Source organism: Camponotus vicinus, unplaced genomic scaffold, assembly GCF_025532165.1.
Source record: "Camponotus vicinus isolate PSW18456_S1 unplaced genomic scaffold, iyCamVici1.0 SCAF_6, whole genome shotgun sequence".
Classification (NCBI taxonomy): domain Eukaryota; kingdom Metazoa; phylum Arthropoda; class Insecta; order Hymenoptera; family Formicidae; genus Camponotus; species Camponotus vicinus.
In genome coordinates, this window is record NW_028141978.1 from 468,284 (window position 1) to 485,357 (window position 17,074).

The 17,074-nt window shown below is 31.7% G+C and overlaps 1 protein-coding gene across 11 annotated transcripts in view; it reads right to left on the reverse strand.

The window, feature by feature from the left end:
- LOC145972657 (pleckstrin homology domain-containing family G member 5) overlaps window positions 1-17,074 on the reverse strand; it is an 85,676-nt gene that overhangs the window by 31,739 nt on the left and 36,863 nt on the right. The window lies entirely within an intron of this gene.

The following is a 17,074-nucleotide window of genomic DNA, read 5'->3' on the forward strand; positions in this document are numbered from 1 at the left end:
GTAAAAGAATAATATGAAATGTTTTCAGTCATATAAATGGTTCTTCAGAGAGCTCTTATAACTTTTACGGTCTTTCCAAAAAATAGTGCGAAACGCTACGCGAGTCTCATATGAGAATGCCTTTATAAATAAATTCGTGCAACGACACTCGATTATTTACAAGGCATCCTAAGAGACGCTACACCTGCACGATTTTTTTATTATTAAAGACAGAGAATATTTAATAATAAATTATCTAGCGATAAACTTCCAAAAACAACTCACGTCATCTTGACATATTCCTTAATAAAAAGAATACAAAAACAATCACGAATAAATATCTTTAAATATTTTTCATTAATAAAATATTGGGGTCACATACAACAAAATATCCAAAAAGAAACTTTTTTCCAAATTTTTAAATTTATTAGAAATAGTTGCGTAAGGCTTTGGAAAGATTAAATTGTATTAAAAAATATGTACAATATTTCTGAAAAAATATATATTTCTGAAAAAATAATCATCAAATTATAAACCAGAATTACTCAAAATTTCTTGTAAGCCTTAATTTTTAAAATAACCATTTTCATTTTTTCGTAAGTGATACAACAATTTCTTTCGATAGGCCAAGCTGCACACTTTTCAAGCGTTCAGAATGAAACTAGAATATTTATCCAGTCGTTGTCACCATTGTGTCGGATCCTCTTTAGCCATCAAAGAAGCTTCACAAGCATGATTATTCTAATTGATAGGAAGAAATTTATTCAAAATAATTTGCGCAATAAGAGAAGTAAGCAGATGATGATTCAAGATTGTCGAGTATATCGTTGGAATTATGTGTGAAACTGAACATATTATGGATGTTGTATTCTCTTACATATCTCCTTTCCATCTTCATCTCTTGAGACAAAATGTAACGTTAATTTGAAATTTAGTAGTCAGTTTGTTTCACTTTTATTTTTTTACTATAAAATATATTTACTTTCTTGACACTAATAATTCCTATCTTTCTCTCTCGCTTTTTTGATTTCCTGACATGTTCCGAAAGTGAACAAGAACGACAATTTATTTGTAAAAAAAAGGAAAAAAAGGAAAAGAGCTTAAAGAGAGGGAAAAAGCTGAACTACAGAATCTGAGAGAAAACTCAATTACGCCCTCGACCAACAGTATTGAGGACAACGATACTTTCTCGTCGCTCGTAAATACTTTGATGTACATACTTCCGTCGCGTTGTTTACCCATCTGTATATACGTGCCGATAACCGATCCTTGTGTGTCTTTGATCGTTCGATCTTATTCCACCCTCGCTTCGTAAAAATAATTCGTAAGATCGTCATCATGACATCGTGATAAGAAACGAAGCGAGATGAAAATCGCCTATGCCAAGGAAAGCTCAAATAATGCACCGTTCCGATCATATTGGAAAATATTGAAAATATTTTTTCAGCTCAGTCCTATAGGACTTTCTCGCCCAGCTTCTTATGCTTCTCTATCCCCTCCCTATCAAGGATATCACGTTTGTAAAATATATAATATATTGTATCTCGAAAACATGTTCATGCATACAAATAAGATGTTTTGTATTGCTTTCTTCGCATGGTTTAAGGACTCTTCCTTTATAAAAAAAAATTAAAATTGAATAAAAAAATTATAAATATGAATGTGAATAAAAAGTAACGAGTAAAAAATTGAGTAAAAAAATCTTTCTAAACATGAGTATAAATATGAATAGAAAAGATGGCAGGACAAGGGAGGAATAAATATAAAATATACAATTATTTTTAATAAGTTTCGAAAATATTAAATCACCTATATTATTATTTCTTTAATTCTCAATAACATAAAAAAAATCTCTGGAAAAAATCGTTAAAACTTACAATTAATAGATTGATATTTAAGAAAACATGGCAAATTCTAATGATTATAATAAAGACATATAAAATGTTTGAAAATTAAACATGGCTTTAATGTACATACATTAATAAAATCTTCTGTATTATTTATATAATGTCCCTATTTTATTATTGTTACATCTTGAATAATCGATCATGAACAAAATAACATAAAAGAATGAACAATTTAAACTAGTTTATTCAACTCAAGATTTCCGAGACGGAATCGTTTCGATGTGTTTGATTTAAATAAATTTGCCGTATTTTTCACGCTTTATTTCACGCACTATTTTTCGTTTTATTGAGATACTTTGTCCAATTTTTCGTGAGTTTCTGGAAATATTACGATTATCCCTGTCGCGGCCACGCGATTTTACGCGCTCTCCGACATTTTATAGATTTATCGTGACGTTCAAGACATCGCAGGCGAACGATATATCTGCGATTTCAAATTTTATAGTATCTTACGGAATTTTTCCACACGAGAAAACCGTAATATATTATTTTACGAAGCGGTATCGTATGTGCAGAACGTGTATTAAATCACTCTTCGTATATAATGCTACTTTTCACCGATATCAACTCTTTCCATTTAGATTTCGCCTCGTATCGAGAGTCTTGCAGGATTCCCGATTTAAATCTGCGACACACATCGATCTTTATTTTATTCTACATTACGATGATATTTTATATATTTTGTATAATGTATTTTTGAGGCGTATACGTAAGAATATATTCTTCGCAAAGATGTGGATATTGTTTCGTAATTTGCTTCCTGAGACTTGAGGAATTGAATGTCAGATCAAAACATTTCTCTGCGTAAAATAATGGCATCTCTGATATCTTTGTGGATTTCTTCTTTATCGCATTTGATTCGTATTGATTTCTCTCTTTTCTCTTGTATTTTTAAAAATTCATAATAAACATATGATAAACTATTTTTATTTCCCAAAACTTCCCATAATTATTCACAATATTCTTTGCTTAAGACATATATTTCCACTTTATCATAAAATATCCATGCTCACTTGTATTCGTCGTCTTATCAATCTGTCAAGTCCTAGATTCTCGCCCTAACTTCCCGTGTCAATTACAAGTGTATGATTTTACAATGAGGATATCTTGCTACAGATCGAAGCTCGTATTATTCCATTGGTCGGGGCACGATCGAAATTTTCATTAATTATCCCTCCCGTTAATCAATCTATGTCAAGTTTCGGCTGCTACATAAACAATAATTTCGTGTAAGGTCGCAGCTGTGCCGCGCATTAAAGCCGAAATCGCTGATTCATTGCGATTCGATGGACAATTAGTTATCCGGAAACTCGAATGCGAGTTTCCATCGGTTAGTATAGCGAGAAGACTTTAGAGATGCGTCTCGCAGTTTTCGGATCGTAAAACACTTCGAGTTTCAAAGGGTATGAGTAAACAAAGCTTTCTATGCGTGTCGAAAGAAGACGATAGCGAAAGAAGAATATTGATCTTTCATAACAATAACTATTTGTGCAATTAATCTTTTGATACACGTGTTTAATAAATTGAAATTTTTTCGAAATACAGAGGAAGCACCTGCCCGGAATAAAAATAAATATAAGAAAGATAATAAATTGTACGCGTGTAACACTTTGTGCTCCAATATGCATGCGACTTTCGGAGAATATAAATTTTACGAGATACTGTTATTTATATGCACGCGATAGTCATTTCTAATTCCTCTTTACGGGATACTTTAAAAATACGTATGCCCAAAATATCACCGTTTATAATAAAAATATCCATTTCAGATTACGATAGCGTGATACCAATAGTCGTACAGCACATTTTTTTCACGAATCCTTCTTCCCACGTGCCTGTTAAAATGCAAATGTGTTAAAATGCAAGTTTCGCTCGCGAGGGCGGCTCGTAAAGTTTGCTTTTAATATCTGAAAATATCGTCAATAATGATCCCCGATATTAGTCATAAAGTGAGTGTATAACCCGGCAAACGTTAACCCAGAAAGTAGCGTATTTAATGGAGTGGCTGAGAATGCCCTGCGGTTAAATGTGGTGTGTAAGTTTAATATTGCGACTGTACGGCGCGCATCTCGCTACCCGGGACACCTTGAAGAGTCGGCGATAAAGTCGCCTTTTGTCATGTCATATCTTTTTTTTTTTGTTACGTTACGAGGTTTTGTATCGCTCTCATCTCTCGACGCATCCTCCTTCCAGCCGCTATATTCCGAAGATTACACGGATTTGCAGACTGTCACGATGATGAAGAGACAACGCAATTTTCACCGATCTCTCGTCTATAAACATGACAGATGTTAAATTGAATCTTCAGCCTGACGCACAGAAAAATCTGCGAAATCGAGATTGGTTTTGTCACTTTGATGAGTGGTCTTTGATGAGAAATAATTCAACATACTTGATGTGATAAATTCGACACAAGAATGCTTTATACGAAAATAATAAAAATTAAATATTAATAGTATTCCCCCCCACCCTTAAATATTATATTATTATATCTCAATATTTTTATAATTATAAATGTTTAATATTATAATTCTCTCAAACAATTATATGAGTTTTATATCTGATTATATAATGATGGAAATTTTTATGGGATTATCAAACGTAAGAAAAAAAGAAAAAAATTGAAATTTTTCATTAACTTTGAATATTCTGTAGGAGTCTAACACATTTCTCTTGATATCTTTAAATTTAAAATTATAAAATATAAAGTTATTCAGAGATAAAAAATAAATAACTTTATTAAATATCGGAAAAGTAGAAAAAGTACTTAATAAATTTCTGTCAAAGTCATTTATCCACTAGATTGAAAAACTAATTTTCTGACTCAAAGTTGCTGCTATCATTCGTTTTTTATCTTTGTCACCGATTACTTTAATCTCAATATTACTTAAATTTTGTAATTTAAGAAAGAGAGAGATAAAATGTTATTCGGTTAAAGAAGTTGAGTAAATTTAAGAGTAGCGCTAGGTGAAAGATCAGAAAAAGTTCCAGCTAGAAATTTGTCGATAGTGATGTTGCACCAGTAGAATCATCAGGTTCGGAACGAAGGTCGTAATTAAAGTAGAGCAAATGAGGCCGGCGGCGACGGCTAATTGAATCAGGTGAGACGAGAACGACGAGATTTCGCGCTCGCGTAAATTCAATTATGAGTGGCATCCGCGATCTCAGAGATTAGATTGACGAATTTGAATTCATCGGTAACCATCGATTATATGCGTAACCTGCAGATATTGCAGTTTCATATGAGAGATGTTGTATAAAACGTTGCGATTAAAATTGTCCGACAGAAATGTTTCATAATTATTATGGGAGAGGTATTTCAGATTTACATCTAGAGTGTTCAGTGGAGTCAGAAAAGGAGCCATTAAGAAGTCGATGTAACTTTTTGAACTTTAAGATGAGATATCTTAGCACAACTACGTCTCAAATTAAAATTCTTTTCGAGAGTAACGTCTGCTTCGAGTTAAAAGTTTCGTTATTTGCTCCCATGAACCGCGATTGGTGAAAAAAAGCATTCTCCATATATATTCGGCAACTTGTAATATAATTTATTATTTGTCAAAGAGCGACATATTCCAAAGTGATATGCATCCAATTTTTCTGTCTTCAAAATATAAACACTCTGTATATCTCATCCTTTTAGATAACTATTTTGTCTAAATTGTGAAATTTATTTTACGAAACGCTCTTTTGCGTCGCATATTTTTTATCACCTTAATTGACATACAAATTATATTTTCAGAGAGCACAATAATATATAAGAAAATCCCCGAAAGTAAAGTCAGACTGAAATTTTCGCGCTTCCTTGTCATTAATTAATTCGCTTTTAATGTGCAGACTCTTTTATGGTGCGACACACACACACACACACACACATATATATATATATATATATATATATATATATATATATATATATATATATATAGAGAGAGAGAGAGAGAGAGAGAGAGAGAGAGAGAGACAGAGAGAGAGACAGAGAGAGAGAGACAGAGAGAAAACTTTGTTCGCTTCCTTAAACCCATTCGCACGTTGAAATTGACTATTAACGGCAATTCGCCTGTTATTGTCATTCTTCCTTGTAACTTCCGTTCTCCCTTTCTCTCGTTCCGATGCTCTTTTCGTTTTCTCTCGCTTCTCGATGCTTTTATTTTCGCTTCAAGCTTTTTGCGACTCTTGCTTTAGCGTATGACACAAGATCATTATATACGTATAAGGCTCTTAAGCACCGTCGTAGATAGAATTATGCTCCTGTTCGCGAGTAGAAATTAATCAAATTTTGAAATAGAGCGCTCGCAGCTTATTTACTTGACCCACTCTAATCGCATAACATGTGCGTAAAGATATTGGATGAGATTGTTAATAAAATAAAAATTTAAGCTGATCAAATATTTTTTAAAGTGTTTTGAGCGTAAATGCTATAACAAGTTGTTGCGAATAAAATGGCGAATCGCAGCATTGAATGCTAAATATGATTATCACAATTATCATTATTATTAATTATCATTATTATCATATAATCGATTGACAGTTGGAAAATTATGTGAATGTAGCGGATAACATGAGAGAGTTGTGGTTTGATGAATTATTGGGCGCATACATACGTGCGCGTCGAAATGATAGTAGAAATCGGCTTATGCATGAGCCATTAAACATCTCAGGGATTATCAAACAGTATAATAATATCAAATCGAAGTATTAACGGCGTGCGATAGTCAGACGAAGCGATTTTGATCGGTTGGAGCATGCGAGTGATTTTACTGCGCCATAAACACTGACGAGCACAACAAGAACTTTCGGTTTCCCAGACGAGAAAGAAACGTTTCGCCGGCTGGAGCAAAATAATTGCGTACCTAGCTTTCAATTACTCTCGAGTTTTATCGTCGCTTAAACGCTCCATAAACGCAGCCGTTTGTTCACCGACGAACGTAGGAAAAGTCTGATTTCTGCAAGCTTGCAGCTTTTTATTAATTTAGCGAAAAGACGTCGCTAAAGAAAGTCACCTGCGATTTGTTGCGCAGGAAGACACAAAGCAGTAAAAAATATTTTGGATCCTTGTTACTTCGAGAGGAAGCTAACCACATGACAATATTCTTCTAGTATTTAATAGATAATTGCTTTGGAGTTTTCAGGTATATTCAGCCTTATACTAATATCTAAATAGTGATATGAAACTGAGTAATTGCCATCGAAAGACTGTCATTATATTTCTAACTTTTCTCATCACTTTTCGCTATTTAATTTTCAATTTAACAGGTAACGTTTTTTAATTAATGATAAAAACTTTGCGTTATTTACACGTTATTTACACGTTATTACACGTCGATATTATTCCTTTCATACATATTATATATTAATTATCATTTATACTGCTATTTAATTACTATCTTGCAATTGTCGTATATCGACAAAATGAAATGATATATATATATTATAAGCCATAGTAATTTTCAGTACGTTATTTTATGACAATCGTTTTTGTAAATTATAACAATATCTTGTAATCAAAGACATTTAAAAGCGCTTAATGAGCGTCGTCAAAAGTTTAACACATGAGCAATATTCTCTTCAGATCCTCCGCAAAAGCGAACTTCAGAAAATTTCATTAAAAGTTATACACATATAAATGCATTCTGCTTCGAATTTATAGAATGTATAGCAGCTGTCTCTCTCTCTCTCTTTCATAGAAACTTAATTTGCTAGAAATTTGAAATCGAAAATGTATACATATTAAAATATTAAATACAATATATATATATATATTAAATATTAACTACGCTGACAATTAAACTTGAAATTTTTAGAAATCTGAAATAAAGTCTCTATATTTTTTCTACATCACATATTAGAATAATCTCATTTAATATCCGCCAGAAAGTTGATGTCTTTTTCTGATTTAAATTCAAATAAAAAAAGTTCAATGTTATCTAGGACTATAGTAAACTCGATGAGATTTGTTCGACAAACTATCATTTGCGGTGAGTTCGGGAACAGTCAGCATGTTTGCAAGAGACGACAGAAAATAAATTGCGTCGCAATATTCTCCTCGCTTTTCCTGCAAAACTTGATGATATGTCCCTGAACTTTACTAAAATTTCGTTGTTCAACTTCAAATGCGCATTTTGACGTGCCTCGATCGAAAATACTTATTGAGAGATTTAATGAGCGTCATCGAAAGTTCAACACGTACGATCACCGTGTAACGAGCAAAAGTAAAAGAGTAAAGCATCGGCAAAAAAATTATTGAACGACGAACGTTTAATTTGAATTTAAAATAAATTCAGCTCGAACAGATTTAAATTGCCAAGTAATTCTTTAATAATAAAATTTATAAAATTCTTTCTGCTAGCTATTTACATAAATTATATACATAATATTTTCAAAAAATGTATTAGACATATCCTTATTTTTATTTTTTTATTTTTTGCTCTCTCTAGTAAATTATATATATTCTTTATAAATCTTATTTTAAAATTTTTTAAATAAGATCAAACGATAAGGTTTCTATTGAGTAACCGAGTGATTTAATAAATTGCAGTTAAAAGCTAATATTAGTTTAATATACATTTGTTAAAATATAAATTTTCTGAAATCTGATAATATAAATTTTATGAAATAACCGATTTTTAAAAATTTAGGAAATATTTCATTGAAAAATGTATCGAAATAAACTATTAATAAATGCAAGATTACATTTCATAACGAAGAGAAAATGCGACACAAAAATGCTTTAATAATGAAAGCTTTAGTAGTTGCTAAAACACGGAAATTACATTGTGCCCCGTTTTAGTAGCAAAAACTGGGACAATGATCGTGTAGCGATATGTTGAATGAAACTAAAATTATGCTGCTTTATACGCCTGCAGATGTGATAAATGGTTACTATATCTACGATCTAACAACTGCATGTTAGTTGAACAGCAATTAAATCTATGATTAATGAGTATACCAGTAACTTCGACTTGCGAAAAATAATTGCTAAGCATTTGATCAGTTGCTATTGCACACACATAAATGAAGAATCTAACTGATATATGTATAGTGAGATAAAACAACTAAAGGGACTCATCAAAAGATGAAATAAAACTTTTGCATTCTATTAAATATAATAAATATTTACTACATTTTTATATTTGTATTTTGAAAAAATGAAAATTATTATAAATACATATGTTTATCTGAAAAGGGAAAACTTCTGTTTATAATCTGTTTCTTCATATAGCTGCTGTGTAATAACCGATAAATATTTCATAACATTCATTGTTGGTGATTAGGGTATGGTCTCTGGCGACTATATATATAATTGCTAATTTATCATACTTAACGGATACATTACCCAAAGTTTGCTAGTTATTCCTCGTAAAGTGTCTCGCAAATGAGCTTATAGTGTTATATCAATTTTACCAAAATTCAAAATTCAACAAACTATTTATTCAAATTACTTATTCAATTTATTCAAATTACTTATTACTTGATACTTATTAAAAAAAATTTTTGACAACGTTAAGCTTCTTATTTTGAGACATAGTATTCGTATATTTCTCTTAATTTTTAAAACATTAACACAAATTTAATTTAGTTAATAAATATATAGTTATAATTTAACTAATAAATTATTTGACAAAATTAAACTAAATATATGTGTATGTCTGAGAAAGAGAGAGAGAAAGATGTAAATATACCTATATGTAAATTTGCTTACTTGAGTTAGTGTAATTAATAAAGTATTAATATTTAATATAAATATTAACATAAATACTAAAATATCTAGTAAAATTGGTAGTTTATATTTCTATTATATTACAAAATACACACACAAGAAACTAATTCAATGTAATGAATATTAGTTTGAAATTTAAAACATTTGTTAAATTATCTAAAAAATATGAGCCTACATTAATCTAATATTTCAGATATGTTATTAAGCTTGACTCGATCAACGACAGATAATTATGATTTAAATAGCAAATAAAAAATGAGAAATAAATAATTTTTGTGTCGACGTAATATTAAATCCATTACGTTTTTTTTAATTTTCACTTGTCAAGAATTTCTTCATCCATGTGTTGCATTTATTTCCAGAATATAAAGGGATGGCTGAAACATTTTCGCGAAAATTCTGCTTTCTGCTTGTCGTGGCACTTGACAATTCACTTAACAAAGTCTTTAAACATTTATCTTCGTGCAATTGTTACAAAGATGCACAGAAGGCAGAAAAAGCAACGAAACAGCTACATTCGCGCGTCACGATTTTACTCCAACTATTTAACAAGCTTGCCAAATATCCCGTCACGTTGGGCGAAATGCATTCATACCGAGTAGCAAGCTGAATAACTATGTATAAAACTTTAGTTTGATCACGAATACGGACCTTCGATCTTCTCTCTTGCTCTAACTTATCCGCTTGAATTCGCCGGAACATCCGTATAATGAAGCAAGCGGAGAAACGTGCGGTTGGCAATTGCGAGAAATCCCGTGAGATGAATATAATTCCATCTTTACTATATACACCGACGATGTTACAGTAAGAACAATGTCGAAAAAAAAATAAAATTATTACAAAGTTAAGCAAGATTATCGTATGAATGCTATGATCACATATGCTAACAATAAGAGTATCATAATAATATAATTTTATTTGAAATTGTTGTTAGTAAAACAAATATTTTTGCTTATTAATGTAGACATACGTATAAACATTGAATAAATTATAATTTTTTCTTCATATGGAGATGTTTTTTGCTACTCTGAGAGATTTTAATTTATTCAATGAAAACATAAATTATATTTTTGTTTAGAGAGAAGATTTACGCGAGAAAAATGTGAGAGACTTTAATATGTTTATTACTATGTTTGAAAGAGTATCTCTCTGTGAAAAAGCTAATTCCCTTTAATAAACTTTAGTAAAATTTGATTTAATGAATTAATAAATAAAAAAAATAAACCTAATGGTTATTCAACCAATAGGATTTATCTAGGATCTATTAGAGATAGTTACAACTCCGTAATAATATATATCATTACATGTACATAAATCATAAGTTACTGTTTTCTTAGACAGCATTATATGTAATTGAATATAAATTACAAAGCAGCTAAAATTGTGCCTTGTAAATTGATCCAGGTTTTTAATTTTATGGGATATAATACTCTTCGGTAAATGTATCAGAGGTATTTCGCGATGCAAGCACTTTGATTTTAAAATTAATGCTTTCGGGTCTCAACATGTGCTCTTCAGATCCATAAATTTTATTCCTCTGGTACGCCGGTTTTATCTTGTCAGCTTTATAAATATTTTCATAATTAAGGTAAAACAATTTTTTTTATATAAAATAATTTTTAAGTAAATGACTACTTTTTCATTGACGTATAACTTTTATATATGTATGACTTTTGATTGCGTCAGCAAAAATGTTATTAAAAGATATATATGCGTGAGACGCTAATAAATTTAAAAATATAATAAACTCGTATATGAAATATACGATTTATAGACGTTTTATATCTCTCTTTATACGTCGTTATTAATGTGTACGCAGACAGAGCCATTGTTCGATAATAATGGACCACGATTAGAACATTAACTGCTCCGAACTCCCCGTCCACCTATAAACTAGTTCATATCATCCAAGACTGTCCGATGCTTCAATAAATCACAATAGGCAAGCCTACTCACATGCTAAATTTTCAAACTCGATAGCCAAAGCTATTGAAATGTTTGCATAAAATTTTAAATAACTTTTCGGAATATCGATGGATTTTACATATATGACTAACAAAAATAATCTCTTATTATTTAGTTTGCAATTATACTCTCTGCAACGTATGTATTTTTTACACTCCATTACAGTTTCAATAATAAATAACATGAATCGAAGCGTAATCAAATACTTATTAAATTTATTTATATTTTATTTAATTCGTTTCGAAGCGATAAAATAAGTGACAAATTTTTACCAAATCAAATATTATCGCGTTATTGTCCTCGGCTCTAATGGCCCTTTGGCATTTTAGCATGATTTGCATCTGACATTATAAACATTCTTGATTCATATCGAGAAATGTCCAGAGTACTTTCATATGTCACACGTCGGTGTTTCCGTTTAAACGTCTGTTTCTCCAGTATTGGATGAGAACGTTAAGCCGACGATATAACAATATCGAGCTTCATCTAGCGCACAGTCTTCACGAGCGGGAATGTAATTTCAAGGTTCTCCGGTGCCAGCTGTACTAAATCTAGAGAAATCGAGCACATTGCAAAATGCCTCGACCGCAGTGGCTTATGTTTTGCGATTACAGACTACAGAGTGAAAATACACGCAACTTGAATCAAATTAGTTTGTCCCGCGCTTGCTAGTAAATTTTAAGATAAAGACAAGACGGAATATTTCGTCGATGAAAATGAAGAACTATCGTACATATTTCGTCGATGAAAATGTGAAAAACTATCGTACATGTAACGTAAAGGATATGTTAAAGGGAATTTAATAAAATCTAATAAAATCTTTTTTTTCTTAATTAAGATAGCGTAGTGATTTTAATAGTCAAAATTAAATATCTCGGGAAATGCAGTTTAGAAAAATTAAAAAGCAAAGCTAATTATAGTCTAATTTTAATTAATAATTAATGAAAAGCAAAGAAGAGTTGAGCGTAAACTTTACTAAATTTTAATCCACTTAATATCTTTGAGTTATTTTTGTTTTTATTTTCTACGTCATATCTAAGAAAATCATCCTATTAGGGGGATACTTTATCTTATTCTCTGAAATATTTATTTGTAGGTGCACAACGACACTCGCGACCTATGTTTTATCGAAGTTGAACCGATGCGACGCGGCAGGAAAGCAAAACTATTGCATAAGTGAAGCTTAACGCAAGTATAGCTCGAGGCTTTATTCCGTCAACGCCTTATCGAGAGCACAAATACGTCCAAAGAGAAGGTATGCAACTACGAAACTTGTTAACTCCGTCAGATAGGACCCGATTTAATCTTATAATCGGAAAATTGTATATCAAAACGTAAACTGGCACTTCATTAAGTTGTTCGTCATATCTCCAAGCGTGATCGTAATTACTCTGAGAAACTAATTAGCGCGCATCGCCATCGCGATTTGTCATCGTTTATTGCCTCGAATATGCTATAACTACTTTAAACGTGCAATAGGAAATTTGAATCTCGAAGCGTTCTAGAATGCGCAGTCGCATAGCGTCTCGTAAGCTAAGCGATGTTATTTATGTATAAGAATCACTTTTTAATTTTTTTGTGACTTTGTAAAATTGACGAAAAAGCATTTTTAGAGCTATAAATTTGTTTCTTTTAATCTCGATATTTCTACGTACACATGTGTAGGTTTAAAAAGAAAAAAAATTACTTTTTTTTGCACGTGGGTAGATTACATGCGACCGATGATAATAATTTCAACTCCCCAGGAAGATAAAATTCGGCTCAAATAGGTCGGAGATGGGCGAACCTCGCGTTTAAGCCGATATATTTCTCGAAATTGAGAAGCACTGTTAAAGTCGATAAGATTCGATGGAGAGGCAAGGTCTCGGTACGGAAAAGTAGAAAACCACCTCCGTGGTTTAAGCCTAGCTGGGTTAGCTGGCATCGCGCCAAAGATTATCCGCTGCCATCGTTCGCTTTCGAGACTTCATAACCGAGGTGAGTGAAATCGCGGATATATACACCGACGTGCCATCAGAACCCTTTCGATTTGCGTCTCTCTCTCTTTTTTTCTCTCTCTCCCTCTTTGACTTACACCCGCTATATTTCCGACCACCCATCAATCTCTCGTAAAATATCATCTCTTCCCTTCTGTCAGGCAAGATGGCCACTTGATGGCCGATATATCCTCCCTCTTACCTCTCTTCCTCCATTGTACTTTTCTTGCAGTTTCATATTACAACTAAGCCAACGGAATTTTTATTATCGTTTCATAACCTTTGGTGCACAATCAAGTTATATATTTATTATTAAAATACGATGATTTATTTTACAGCTTTACTCGCGCGTTTCACGTTAGCGATTGTTTCGATTTTCGAGTAATATTATAATTACACTGCTTATTTTTAGAAAATTATACTTTGCGTGACACGCTTATCTCTCTGAGATGAAGGATTAAAGACCTACCACTAATAAAATTATAAAATAATATCGTACAAAATAAAAAATATTTTTTCAGATTTTTTTTCTACGGTTTTTGTATTAATGTGTTTAAATAAGTAACGCATTATTCACGATTTAAACGTATGCGCATGGTCGAAGAAATAATTTATCTCTTTTTCTCCTATTTTTCTTTTATTACATTATCCTGTAGAAAATGAGACGGTCACTCGATATCACAGATATATCACCATTTTCGATGACATTTTGAGATCTTTTTACAAGATGTGCTATGCAGGAAAAAGACAACTTTTTGTATCGTAAGATATTCACTTCATTACCTTAGCAAACTGAAACGCGCATATTAATATTAGCATAGCGATATAATTTTTTACATCATTTGAAAAGTGAATAATGCTGGTAACAATCTAATGTGACTTTACATCTCGCATGCCATCTCATGCTACATAGATTAAAGCGATGATAATAATGCTTTGTAAAACGCTTGACATTCTAGAATACTCTAAGTAAATATTGCGTGCCTTTAAATTTATCGTTATCCTACTCCTTCAGGTTTTATTTCCGGAATTGTACATTAGATTTGTTTCACATCGTAAATTTTGATCGCGATTAAATACATAAGGCGCAAGTAATTCAACACATGATAGAAGAATAAATTTCTGTCGTGGGGATCCATTTCTCTCTTATGTAACAGCACACAAAAAATAAATCAAAAAGCATTAAATTTGTCCTATGCATGTGTACATGTTATCACGTGATAGTTGTTCGATCTAACACTTCCAAATCTGGGTCAGCCCAAGATATCTTTGACCTGCAATGTCACTGTCACTAGCGTGCAAAAGAGCGCTCAATTATAAAACAAAGAAAAAATAAATAAATATAGTTTGAAAAAAGTTTATTCGGGATTTAAAAATTAAAGTTTAAATTTCCAGATTGATTGAAAAAATTTATTTATAAAATTCAAACTGAACGCATTAATAATAGTTGCATTATCAAAATTTTATTGTAATAGTTGAAAATTAAAAACAATATGCGAATATCTCTTTTCACATACAATTGCTGTGGGTTATCTCTTTATCTGGAAAAAATAACGACTAACGATTTTCACGAAGATGCAATGCAATGTTTGATTTTCAAAAGAGATTCTTGTTAAGGTAGGTGAAATAGTAACGTAACAAGCACAGAGATATGTACAAAATTTTTTTTACAAGGCATCCTTGTATTTTCCGTATCGGGATCGACTATACAAATCATTCGATGTACCAACATCGTTGTATAAACAACGATGCGCACATTGTTTATGTTTTATTTCGAAAAGAAGAGTTTTCGTCATTTTATATTTTATCTCTAAAGAAAATATCGCGCTATAAATTCAAACAATATACTAGAATAATATATTGTACGCGTAATCGGTAATTTATAATTTTTGCTTAATGTAATTTCTCTCAAGTTTACTACAAAAATACTACAAAAATATTGTCAAAATTTCGGAATTATTTTCTCGTGGAAAAAGAGTATTGTAATCGAAACGATATCTAATAAATAATCGGTATCTCTAATATTACAAATGTTAACAAATGTTCCTCATATGGACGAGAATGATCGCGTTAATTATCTTTAATCCCTACTTACGCGATAATACGATCGCGCGCAAATATCCTTGCAGTTATGGCATAGTTGAAGAGCGGGTCATCGAATACAGCTGTTACATCAGACGAAAGGTCGAACAGCGGTGCGAACGGTGCGATAATCGATTAGTCGGCGAGTTATATCGCGCGTACCGCGACTGAATCTGTCCGCACCTGATAAAAAAAGGAAATCGAATAGCCGAGCCGAAGCGTAGATTAGAAATCGCGATGGTGTTGTTTAATCGGAGCGATCGATGCTCGGGCGTATTCAGGCATGGTTTGATTGATAAATTCAGGCGGAAGCAAGTGTGCGAGGCGGCGAACGAGATAACACATCGTCCCACGGTATATTACGATGGAATTTCCGTAATCTGGGTCGACAACATGCAGCTTAGGGGAAATAGTAGACGCGTGTCTAAGATATGTGTACAAGTAATTATTTAGATATTTTCCAGTAGTAAAATAATAGATATTTTTTGCGTGCGTATTTTTTGTATCTTTGTATTTTTTGCTATCTTTCGAAAATGTTCTTTGACCGGGAATGTGACAGAAACTGTCCTGTATTTTAGCTGCATGGATATTTCGTAGAGATAATTTGTTTCGTGTTTCATCAATGACAGAGTGTTCTCGTTTCAAGCGGCTCGTTGACAAATAATGCACTTCTCGGTCGACGTAATTGCGATTATAATGGATATTCGGTCCGCGCGATATCACTCCTTGCGAGGTATTAAAGGATTAATTATTGTGATCTATCGGAGACACACTCCGCGATAACCTTTAAATTATATATCGAAATTAAGATCTAAATTATACATATACCGAGCTAATGAGAGAGACGTATTATGATTAAAACATAGCGTCATAAAAAAAGTATAATTAATAGAGAAGAGAATCTAATATACTTAATATAAATAAATTAAAGAGAAATGTTCATATAAATAAATTAATATAAATAATATAAATAAATTAATGAGAAATGTTCATTCATGTAATAATTCAGTATAAATAAATATATATTTCAACGAATATATTAAAGAAATAAATAACAATATAATTAACGCAGATAAAACTGGGATCTAAGATGGCAGATTGCTTCGATTGTTGAGAAGATTGAAGAGAAAGTAATGAAAATAATGACAATTTCTTTATTACACTTTGAATGACAGAAGAAAGAGAGATAGATATATATCTCGTTTTATCATATAAATCCGGATTGTCCCTTGAAAGAGCAAATCGTCTCTACGTCTTAGATTCGTGAGGCAATTATCAGTTTCTTTCATAAAGTAAAAGCGTCCGACTGGATTCGAGTTGTATGATTACGCGGAAACTTTGCGAAGCGTCTCTTTACCTTGATAACATGAAATGTTTCTTTTTCGTCAAATGTTTTGTTTGTTGATCGGCTTGAGAAAAAGTAGCGCGCGAATATAGATTGCAAT